Source organism: Hemiscyllium ocellatum, chromosome 8 (assembly GCF_020745735.1).
Source record: "Hemiscyllium ocellatum isolate sHemOce1 chromosome 8, sHemOce1.pat.X.cur, whole genome shotgun sequence".
NCBI lineage: Eukaryota > Metazoa > Chordata > Chondrichthyes > Orectolobiformes > Hemiscylliidae > Hemiscyllium > Hemiscyllium ocellatum.
The window spans coordinates 67757045-67769115 of record NC_083408.1 but is presented as its reverse complement, the minus strand read 5'-3'; positions in this window follow the sequence as shown (position 1 = coordinate 67769115).

The following is a 12071-nucleotide window of genomic DNA, read 5'->3' as shown; positions in this document are numbered from 1 at the left end:
CATATGGATGTACATGGAATAGTGTAGGTTAGATGGGCTTCAGATTGATATGACAGGTCAGCGCAACATCGAGGGGTGAAGGGCCTATACTGCGCTGTAATGTTCTATATTCTATGTTCTATCATTAACTTTTGCCATCCCAGCAAGCCCGTCAGGTTTTCACACACCCAATTCATCAGAATATTCTTCCGTGCACAGTATGCAAGTCTAAAGATGGTAAATTTGGTAGACCTACGATGAGAGATATTGGGTCTTCTTTGACTTCAGTCCTCAGTACCCTCCCTATCTCTCCCGCCACAGCGCTCCAATAAACACGGAGCCTGTGGCATGTCCAGAAGCAATGGGTAAGAGTACCTACACTTATTTTACATTTGGGGCACACTGAAGATGCCCCTTTTATAAACTTCGCCACATGGTCTGGTGCCAGATGAGCCCTTTGCAGAACTTTTAACTGCGTAGTGCATGCCCTATTACAGATTGAAATCTTTCAAGTATTCTCCCATATGTTCTCCAATGTTTCAGAAGAGATCTCCACTCCGAACTCTTGCTCCCAGACCTCACATAACCGGTTAAGATCCTGCCAGGCCCTGCCACCCAGCAGGCGATAGAGGGCACTAACCGAAAGGATCCTTGTGGAATGTAGCAACAACCTCTCTGTATCAGGTTTATAGGGCTTAGTGAGAAGTGTAGTCTTCTTCTGAAAAAAACGGAAAAGATCTCTGCTGGGCAACCCATATTTGTGGCTCAGTTGCTCAAAAGACATCATAACCTCCCCCTCAAACAAGTCTCCCAAACTAGAAACTCCACTTGCTGCCCATAGTTTGAACCCTGAGTCCATCATCCCTGGTCGGAACCCTGGCATGCCAACTATTGGTGTAAGTGGCGAAATCTTGTATGAACAACCCTCACTCTGACGCATCGCCCTTCATATTTGGCCCAGCCATGAAATTGGAAGAGCCTCCCATCTCTGGAGATCTCGCCTAATATTGTCGAGTAAGTGAGCAAAGTTAGTCCGAAATAACAGATCAAACTTAGGGGTAATAAAAATGCCTAGGTCTCGGAGCCCTGTCCGTGACCACTTAAAAGGGAACTTAGGGCCACCTTCAACTTCTGGCATATCCTTAAGGTTCCCCAAAAGCCTCCGATTTTGCAAAGTTAATCTTATATCCTGAAATAGCTCCAAATGAATTGATACATTGTATGGGGTATGGAGATCATTGGGCCCAATAAAAACAGAAGGACATCATCCGCATACAGTGTAATCTTGTGTGCCCTCGATCCCACCTCTGGAGCGGTTATGTGGACGTTCTGACGAACGGCCTCTGCCAACGACTCTATCACCTATGTAAACAAAAACAGTGAGAGGGGCAGCCCTAAAATTCCCAGACTTCATCCCGTTGGTGATGACCGCGGCCAGAGGGTGGCAATATAAGACCTCTGCCACCTAGCAAAGACTGCACCCAACATAAACTGTTCTCAGACATAAAAAAGATATGGCTATTCCATCCTCTCAAATGCCTTCTTTGCATCCTAAGAAATCACTAACCCCTGAATCAATCATTGCTGACAAACTTGGACCACATTCAGCAACCTTCTAATATTATTAGAGGACCTATGGCCCCTCATAAAGCCTGTCTGGTCCTCTTTAATAATATGTGGCAACATCCTTTCCAATCTCAGCGCCAGGATCTTGGACAGAATCTTGAAATCTGAATTTAATAGAGACATGGGACTGTATGAGGCACAATCCTCAGGAACCTTCTCCTTCTTAAGAATTAGGGAAATATTAGCTTCTCTCAAAGACGGTGGTATGCATTCATGCATATAGGAGTGATTGCACATCGCCAACATTGGCCCTGACAGAATCCCTGTAAGCTCCTCATAAAACTCACCTGGGATGCCATCAGGGCCAGGCGCTTTCCCACTCTGAAGTTGCCTAACTGCCTCCTGTATTTCCTGAACTGTCAAGGGGGCATTAAGGAGAGAGGCCTGTTCCAAGGTTACCCCTGGGAGGTCCAGGTTCTTAAAAAAGGTCTCCATTTTAGCCCTCCACTCCTCGCAACCTTCAGACCAATACAATTCAGAGTAAAAGCTGAAAAGCCTCATTAATCTTTTTAGCATATCCTTGATTGCAGTAATGGATTGGGGAACACACTTTTTCCTAGTTAGGTATGCTAAATACTTCCCTGGCCTATTCCCATATTCGAACAGCCTTTGTCTAGCAAAAGCAAGTTTTTTTCTTTGCATTTTGTGTCAGTGTTGAAGTCAAGCCAGCCCGGAGGGCCGTGATCCACTGTGGCTTAGTCACCAAAGGCCGCGCAAAATGTGCTGCTTTCAACTGCATCTTTCGTAGACGCTGCTGTTCCTCCTTCTGTCATTTCCGGCTAGCCGAATAGGAAATAGCTAATCCCCTAGCAAAGGCCTTTGCAGTCTCCCATACCATAGATGGACTATTAGCCGTGCCTAAGTTGATAGTCAAGAATTCCTGGAACTCCTTCAAAAAGTATTCCACAAATTTGGAATCCTTAAGGAGACAAGGGTCCAAACGCCAATGCCCCTTTCCAAAAAGAAAATTATCAGGAGAAAGAAAGGAATAAATAAAAAGGAAGGGAAAACATGTGGAAAGATAGAAAAGAGAACAAACATTAACCATATTCTTCAGATCAATCCGTCCATTTTAAAGTGTCGACAAAGTTCTTATCTTTATTCACTGAGTCAAATGCATAAACTGAGTCGTCGTGGCTGAAATGGAGCACTGTGGGGTATCTCATGGAGTACTGGATGTCTAGGTTCCTCAGCCTCTTTTTAACTTCATCGAAGGACTGCCTCTTTCGAATTAAAGCTGCAGAGAAATCCTGGAAAAACATGATTTTTGACCCCTTGTACAGCAGCGCCTGCGGATCTTTTCCCAGGGATCTGGAAGCTTCTATGACTTTTTGCTTGTCCTTATATGAGTGGAAGTGCACTAGAACCGAGTGGGGCACTGCACTGGGCCTGACCTATGCTGTAACCCGATAAGCTCTTTCAATCTGCAACCTGCTAGACTCAATTTGAAGGCCCAAAAACTTCGGTAGCCAGTTTTCACAGAAGCTGACTGGTTGATCACCTTCAGGGAGCCGACAATTCGGAGATTTACCCTCCGACTTCAATTTTCGAGGTCATTGATATGGTTTTGCAAGGTCCGCACTTGTCACTCCAGCACCTGAATCCAACTGGATGAGGACTCCATTGCAGCTTCCGAGGCCTTAGTTCGACCCTCCACCTCCTCCAGCCTCTCCCTGAGGCCCTGGATCTCCTGTTCATGCTTCTGCAGCATGGATGCAATAGGTTGGACCTGGGCACGAATCTCCCTACGGATCTCCTCAATCGCTGTCCCACCTTTCAAGGTAAGTCTCTCCATCGCCGCAGCCAATTCGTGTGAGTCTGTCAGGTCCCCAGGGGGTTCAGGAGAGGCTGCTGCTGCTGCAGTCTCTGGTGTGGTAGATGCTGCAGGGGAGTGTCCTCCCTGCTGCTGTTTGCTCACGCCTTTTCCCTTTGGCATCCTTCCCACTCCCAAATATTAACAAATATGTGTTCCATAAGGTTTTAACCTCATAATTCCACCACATAAGTAGGCCAGGGATGGCAAAAAACACCAGTATGCCTTGGCTGTTAGGCAGAGCGGTCCACAGCAGTTCTACAGAATCACCGCCACTTTGCTGAGTCATAGGAGTATGTTTAAGAGGTGAATCAGGAAGGAAAAAAGGGGACATGAGATAGCTTTGGCAAATTGGGATGAAGGAGAATTCAAACATTTTCTATAACTACATTAAGGACAAAAGACTAACTAGGGAGAGACTAGGACCCCTTAATGATCAACAAGGCCGAAAATGTGTTGCTGGAAAAGCGCAGCAGGTCAGGCAGCATCCAAGGAACAGGAAATTCGACGTTTCGGGCATAAGCCCTTCATCAGGCTTATGCTGCCAAACCTGCTGCGCTTTTCCAGCAACACATTTTCAGCTCTGATACTCCAGCATCTGCAGACCTCACTTTCTCCTCGAAGATGATCAACAAGGCCGCTTATATGTGGAATGACAGGAGATCAGGGAGATACAAAATGAGATTGTGTTTACTGTGGAGATGGATATGGAAGCTAGAGGACTTGGGGAAATAAATAGTGATATCTTAAAAAGTGCCTATATTATAGAGTAAGAGGTGCTGGATGTCTTAAAATGCATAAAGGTGGACAAATTCCCAGAACCAGATAAGATGTAGAAGCCCTTCATCAGGACTTATGCCTAAAACGTCGATTCTCCTGCTCCTAGGATGCTGCCTGACCTGCTATGCTTTTTCACCACCACACTCTCGACTCTGATCTCCAGCATCTGCAGTTCTCACTTTCTACCAGATCAGATGTACCCTAGAACTTTATGGGAAGCGAGGGAAATGATTTCTGGGCCCCTTGTTGACATATTTGTAACCTCAATAACCACAGGTAAAGTGGCAGAAGACTGGAGGTTGGCTAATGTGATGCCATTATTGAAGAAAGGTGGTAGGGAACTATCCACTAGTAAGCAAGTCGTTGGAGGGCATTCTGAGGAACAGGATTTACATGTATTTGGAAAAGCAAGGAGTGATTAGAGATAGTCAACTTGGCTTTGTACATGGGAAATTATGTCTCATTAACTTGATTGAATTTTTTGAAGAAGTGATAAAGAGGATTGATGAAGTAAGAGCAGTGCATATTTTCTATACGGACTTCAGTAAAGTGTTCAATAAGGTTGACTGATTAGTAAGGTTAGATCACATGGAATAAGGGAGAACTAGCCATCTGGAATCAAAATTAGCTAGAAAGTAGAAGACAGAGGGCGTTGGTGGAAGGTTGCTTTTTTGACTGGGGGCCTGTGCCCTTTGGGATTGGTGCTAGGTCCACTTCTTTTTTGTCATTTAATAAATTATTTGGATGTGAATATAGGCAGTATGATTAATAAATTTGCAGATGACACCAAAATTGGTGGTGTAGTGGACGCAAAGAAGATTGCCTCAGAATACATGGGACCTTAATTAGATGGGCCAATTGGCCGAGGTGTGGCAGTGGAATTTAATTTAAATAAATGTGAGGTGCTACATTTTGGTAGAGCAAAACTAATAAGCAGGACTTATACACTTTAAGGTAACATCCTGGGGAATGTTGCCAAACAAAGAGACCATGGAGTTCAGATTCATAGTTCCTTGAATTTGGAGTCACAGGTAGACAGGGTAGTGAAGAAGGCATTTGATACGCTTGCCTTTATTGGTTAGTGCATTGAGTACAGAAGTTGAGAGGTCATGTTGTGGCTATATAGAACATTGGTTAGCCACTTTTGGAATACTATGTTCAATTCTGGTCTCCCTACAATAGGAAGGATGTTAAACCTGAAAAGGTTCATATAAGATTGAGGAGAATGTTGCCAAGGTTGGAAGGTTTGAGCTATAGGAAGATGCTAAGTAGACTGGGGCTGTTTTCCCTGGAGCATCAGAGGCTGAGGGGTGACCTTATAGAGGTTTATGAAATCATGAGGGTAATGGATAGGGTGAATAGTCAAGGTCTTTTCCCTAGGATAGGGCAGTCCAAAACTAGAGGGTATAGGTTTAAGGTGAGAGGGAAAGATTTAAAAGGGAACTAAGAGGCAACATTTTCACACAGAGAGTTTTGCATGTAAGTAATGAGCTACCTGAGGAAGTGGTGGAGGCTGGTACAATTACAACATATAGAAGGCATCTGCATGGGTATATGAATAGGAATGATTTACAGGGATATGGGCCAAGTACTGGCAAATGGGAGCAATCAATTTAGGGTGTTTGGTCGGCATGGATGAGTTGGACTGAAGGGTCTCTTTCCATGCTGTACATCTCTATGACTTTATAAATCATTTAGGAAACCCTGAAATCCTTATAAAGTTCTCCCCTAGTCTTTTAATAATTTTCTCTAAAATCTCTAAAGATGTTGGCTTCATGATGACAACTTCAGGCCATTTAGTATGTACATCACCCACAAGAAACACACTTGCCCTTTATTAGAGTCCTCACTGATTTTTCATTATTTTTGATTGATTCTTTTATCAATTGTCGTTTGGAGCTGTGACCTGGGAACTGTGAGTTAAGGATAACTTTTGGACTGTGGGCAAAAACATACCAAGTAACTTTATGCTTATTTGTGAGGCCAGCTCTGGAGGTTAATTGCAGGATAGTTCCCATTAAACGGTTCTGGAGAAACTTCATGACCAGAGAACAACATTATGTTTGAACAGATAGCAAATGGCTATTGACAAGGTCAGGACATGGGTATTGGTTCCAGCAAGTCTGGAAAAGACTATGCTCAAGCAGATGGCAGATGCTGAATGGTAATTGGGACTGAGTGGAGGAGTCCGCCAGTCTCTCAGAGAGTGCTAAATGTTTGAATTGAGGTTTGGACTGTGTTTTCTGTGAAAAAGGAATTTGGCTGTTGATGCTACAACATAAAGATCTGAAGGCTCCCCGCCTTACCTCCCATAGCAGCTCTTGGAAGCTCTGAGAGTAGAGAACCAAGTTATAAGTATTATTGTTTTTATCTGAGTAAACTGAAAAGGTGACCCTGATTGACATTTTTTAAAAAAAATCAGCCAAGAAACCATCATCCAAACCTATGGAACAAGGCATCGTAAAAAAATCACTAAAATAATCTGGTCAGTCTTATTATTTTCTTTTATATCACATAACTGTGTGTGTTTGTTAGTCTTTCATGTGAATGGGACTGTAAACAAAGCTTTTTAGATTACTTTGTTACTTAATTTTGCTCTATTGAAGTTATTGTATAGTTAATAAATTGCTTAGTCTTTTGTTTAAGCTATAGACCCAGTGTTAAAAATCGATTATTCCCAGAGTTTGGGATTAGATATTCAAAAAGTCTGGTTAGGAACATTTTGGGTAAGTTTTGAGCATCTTTGAAGGTTTTAATTTAACTGTGTTTTGAACATAGAGGTGGAAAGGCTGATTTGGTATGGCTACCTGTCTCTGCATTATAAAATAAGTGGGGGCTTGAGTCTGGGATCTGGAAATGCAGACAACATAAGTCTAGAATTGGATTTTGGTACTTAGAGTAGGCAACTAGACACCAGATTTGTATTCAGACATAAAGTGACACTGGAAATTGTTAAAGAGCTTTTGAAAGTGTCAGAAGTTTCTCTGGTATGGTTGCAGAGTATGACTATAGCTAAACTAGCAGAGTTAGCCAGCAGACTAGAAGTAAAGTTGCCAGAGCAAGCTAAGAAGTCAGACATTATAGATTTAATAACAAAATAGTTGGATTTAGTGGAAAGAGAGAGGCAAGGTGGTACAGGTAGTATATCAGATGCATTAGTCAATCTTGAGCTGCAGTTCAGGCAAATGGAAATCAGAAAATTGGAAGTTTAACTAGACAAGTTAAAGTAGGAAAACTTGGAAGAGGAAATTTCTAGTCATAAACCATGGTTCAGTCCGGACATGTTTCATGTTAAGCAGGCTTTGCCTAAATTGAAAAGGAGGTCAAAGCATTTTTCATATTGTTTTGAGAAGAAAGCAAGACAAATGAGGTGAGCAAAATCAGATTGGAACTTGTCCATCTAAATTAACTGACAAAGTACAAGAGATTTAAGAATTCCTGTCAAAGGAACTATGATGAGGTGAAAAGGGCTATTCTAAGTGCACGTGAGTTAGTCACAGAAGCAGACAAGCAGAGGTTTTGGAATTTATGGAAACAGCCTGGACAAACCTATACTGTGTTTGAGAGAGTTAAACAAAATAATATTAACAGGCGTTAAAAGCCTTATAGGCTGAGAATTCTTACAGGTGCTAAGAGCCTTATAGGCTGAGATGCTCCCAGAAAAGTTATTATTTTTGAAGAGTTAAAAATTTTCCTACCTTCTGTAATCAGAATTTATAGAAGACCAATAGATAGAAACAGCAAGACAAGCAGCTTTAATGGCTGATGATTATGAACTGATCCATGAACCTTTGATCTCTCATGCCTAGAAATTTGAGAAGAATAAAAAATGGAAGAGTGAAAGTAAGACAAGTAATCAGAGTAGAGAATGGACATAGTGAATGTTCCAAGAACTCCTTCCCAGATTAAGAAATAATTTGCTGAGGATAGAGGTGAAGCTTAAATGTTTCTGTTGTAATAAATTGGGTCATGTTTATTTAGAATATTGGAATTTGTATGATAGGCCCATGAGACTTATTTACGATAGTAAAAATAATCAGAGAAGGGAACAGATGTTGTCACAGATTAGGTTGTAGTTCTAACTACATTGATAAGGCCGGAAGTGAATTCTATCATTAATAAAGAAATACGTATGAGGTAGATGAGAAGTATGAAGAATTTTTGTTGAAAGGGAAAGTATCTCCTTTTTCTTCAGGTGAATCCACAACCATATTAAGAGAGAGGGGTAACACATTGATGTTTACTGGAGAAAGACTTGTTTTTCTCTCCAGCAAGTATGATGGGGGGTAAGTTATTAATAAATGGCATTGGCGGAGATTATATACTGATTCAGGAGAAGTAATTGTTGGAATAGTTTAAAAAGTCTATTGAGGGAATATACTTACTTCTGGCTAATGATTTGCGAGGACTAAAGGTAGTAGCTTCATCCATAATTTCAGAATGCCCAGAGAAAGTACAAGAAATGGAACAATTATAGGAACAAGTGCCTGATTTCTTTATTTCATGTTATTAACCTGGGCAGTGGTTAAACAAAATCCATCAAAAAGGGTTGATGTGACACCAAAAGCAAGTGAAAGCAAAACTTTCCAAAAGGGTGAAGATAAACCAGGTGGAGTGTTTGCTATGATGTCCCTAATTATAGCACAAGAAGCTGGTTCTGGATTAAGTAAATTAATATAGTCAGCTCACACTGAAGTACGGGTTGAAAGAGTTCCAGAGTGCTATTATCTTAAGAATGGATTGCTAATGTATCAATGTAAATGTTCAGTTATAGGATCAGTCTGGAGATTTATCCTTACGCAGTCAAAGAAAAATTTTCTGCTTTATTGAGAAGAACATGGTTGGAGACTATCAACCCCCTCACAAAACCTAAATATTTCTTTAGAATTTGTGATAGATCAGTCTCAGAATCTGACAAGTGATTTACTTCAGCCTGGTTGAGCTTAATATTCCCAAATTATGTTCTTCCCAATACAGCTTAAAACTTTTCTTTGACCATGTGTAAGGATAAATCTACAGACTGACCCTATAACTGAACACTCCCATCGATATAACTCTTCAAGGGACCACTTTGCCTGCTTACATTCTTAGTACACCTTTTGATGGTTGGAGCACAATGTGACTCAGCTGCTTCTGATACATACTTTCAGGTATCAACAAAACTGGCTCTCTCGTATCTGCCTCCCTTCAAGCTGGTTTACCATTTGGCAAGTGTTATGAAGATATGGGTGAACTATAGCTTTTAAGAGAATTAAAATCTAGCAGAGAGTGCCCCAGTAGGGGCTACAAAAGAAAAGAACTGGCCTATGTCCTCAGACTCAGAGAGACGGATATAGTAATTGTAACAAGATCAGTCACGTGGATCTCATGAAATATGAATTCCCTGATTGGGACTGTTAAACTAATCCAATCAGGAAACCCTACCCAAAAATAAAAAATTACCTCTGTGATTTTAAACTGATTCAAACAGATATGTAATTAAACAGTACTAGAGAGCTAGGAGAGAAGTTAAAGGGGAGGACCTCAAAGATAGTGATCTCTGGATTACTACCAGTGCCACGTGCTAGCCAGTATAGAAATGAAAAAATAGGCAGGATGAACACGTGGCTTGAGAGATGGTATAAGAGGGAGGGGTTCAGATTTATTGGACATTGGGATCGGTTCTGGGGAAGGTGGGACTATTACAAAAGGGACGGTCTACATCTGAACCAGACCTGGACCAACGTCCTTGGGGGAGTTTTTGCTACTCCTGTTGGGGAGGTTTTAAATTAAAGTGGCAGAGGACTGGGAAGCAGAAGAAAAAACAAGTAGGGAGCGAGGTGGAGACTGGAGACTGTAGGAATTATGAAGATAGCATTAATAAAGAGAAGAATAGGCAGAGAGCAGGTAAGTGCAAAAGAACTGATGGCCTGAAATGCATCTACTTTAATGCAAGGAGTATAGTGTGTAAGGCAGATGAACTTAGGGCTTGGATTGGTGCCTGGGAGTATGACATTATTGCCATCACAGAAACTTGGTTGAAGGAAGGGTATGATGATTGGCAACTAAATGTTCCAGGATATAGACGCTTCAAATAGGACAGCGAGGGAGTAAAAGAGGGGGTGGAGTTGCATTGCTGGTCAGGGATGATATCACGGCTGTGCTAAAGGAGGACACTATGGTGGTCTTGGGTAGTGAGGCATTATTGGTGGAGCTGAGAAATAAGAAGGATGCAGTTACATTGTTGGGGCTGTATTACAGACCTCCCAACAGTGAGCGTGAGGTAGAAGAACAAATAGGTAAACAGATTATGAATAGATGTAGAGGCAATAGGGTTTTGATGATGGGAGATTTTAATTTTCCCAACATTGACTGGGATACACTTAGGTCTGGATGGAGTAGAATTTGTACAAAGCGTCCAGGAAAGTTTTCTAGAGCAGTATGTCAATAGTCCGACAAGGGAAGAGGCCATAATTGGACCTGGTACTGGGGAAAGAGCAAGGACAAGTGGTAGACGTTGTGGTGGGGGATTTCTTTGGGAACAGTGACCACAATTCTGTATGTTTTAGAATACTCATAGATAAAGAAGAGTGGTCCTTGGGGAAAAGTACTAAACTGGGCCAAAGCCAATTATATCAAAATTAGGCAGAAGCTGGGAAATGTGGATTGGACACAGCTATTTGAAGGAAAGTCCACATTTGAGATGTGGGAAGCTTTCAAAGATAGGTTAACGGTAGTGCAATGTCCCATTGAAGAGTAAAAAGTGATGTCTGCAGATGCTGGAGATCAGAGCTGAAAATGTGTTGCTGGTTAAAGCACAGCAGGTCAGGCAGCATCCAAGGAACAGGATGCTGCCTGACCTGCTGTGCTTTAACCAGCAACACATTTTCATGTCCCATTGAAGGCAAAGGATAGGAAGGGCAAGATTCATGAACCATGGATGACAGGAGAAATTGTACGACTAGCCAAGAGGAAAAGGGAAGTATACATAATGTCTAGGCAGCTAAGAACAGAACGGGCCCTTGAGGAATATTGGAAGAGTAGGACAAGTCTTAAACAAGGAATCAAGCGGGCAAAAAGGGATCATGAAATAGCTTTAGCAAGCAGAATTAAGGAAAAAACCCAAAGCATTTTATTCTTATATAAGAGGCAAGCAGGAAACTAGAGAAAGGATTGGTCCACAAAAAGATAATGAAGGAAGGCTGTGTGCCGAACCTGAGAGAATGGGTGAGATTCTGAATGATTACTTTGCATCAGTGTTCACTGAGGAGAGGAACATGATGAATTTTGAGATTAGAGATAGAAGTTTGATTAGTCTGGATCACATTGGCATTAGTAGGAAAGATGTGTTGGGTATGCTAGAGGTTATTAAGGTGGACAAATCCCCAGGACCGGATGGGTCTATCCCAGGTTGCTGAGGGAGGCGTGAGAGGAAATAGCTGGGGCCCTGACAGATATTTTTGTGGCATCCTTAAATACAGGTGAGGTGCCGAAGGACTGGAAGGTTGCTCATGTTGTCCCCCTGTACAAGAAGGGTAGTAGGGATATTCCGGGTAACTACAGACCAGTGAGCCTGACGTCGGTGGTGGGGTAGTTGCTGGAGAGGGTACTGAGGGATAAGAACTATTTATATTGAGAAAAGAATGGGCCTATCAGTGATAAGCAATATGGTTTTGTGCAGGGGAGATCGTGCCTTACCAACTTAATAGAGTTTTCGAGGAAGTGACCAAGTTGATAGATGAAGGAAGGGATGTTGATGTCATATACATGGACTTCAGTAAGGCATTTGATAAGGTTCCCCATTGTAGACTAATGGAGAAAGTAAAGTCACATGGTGTGCAGGGTGTTCTAGCTAGGTAGATAAAGAACTGGTTGAGCAATAGGAGACAGAGAA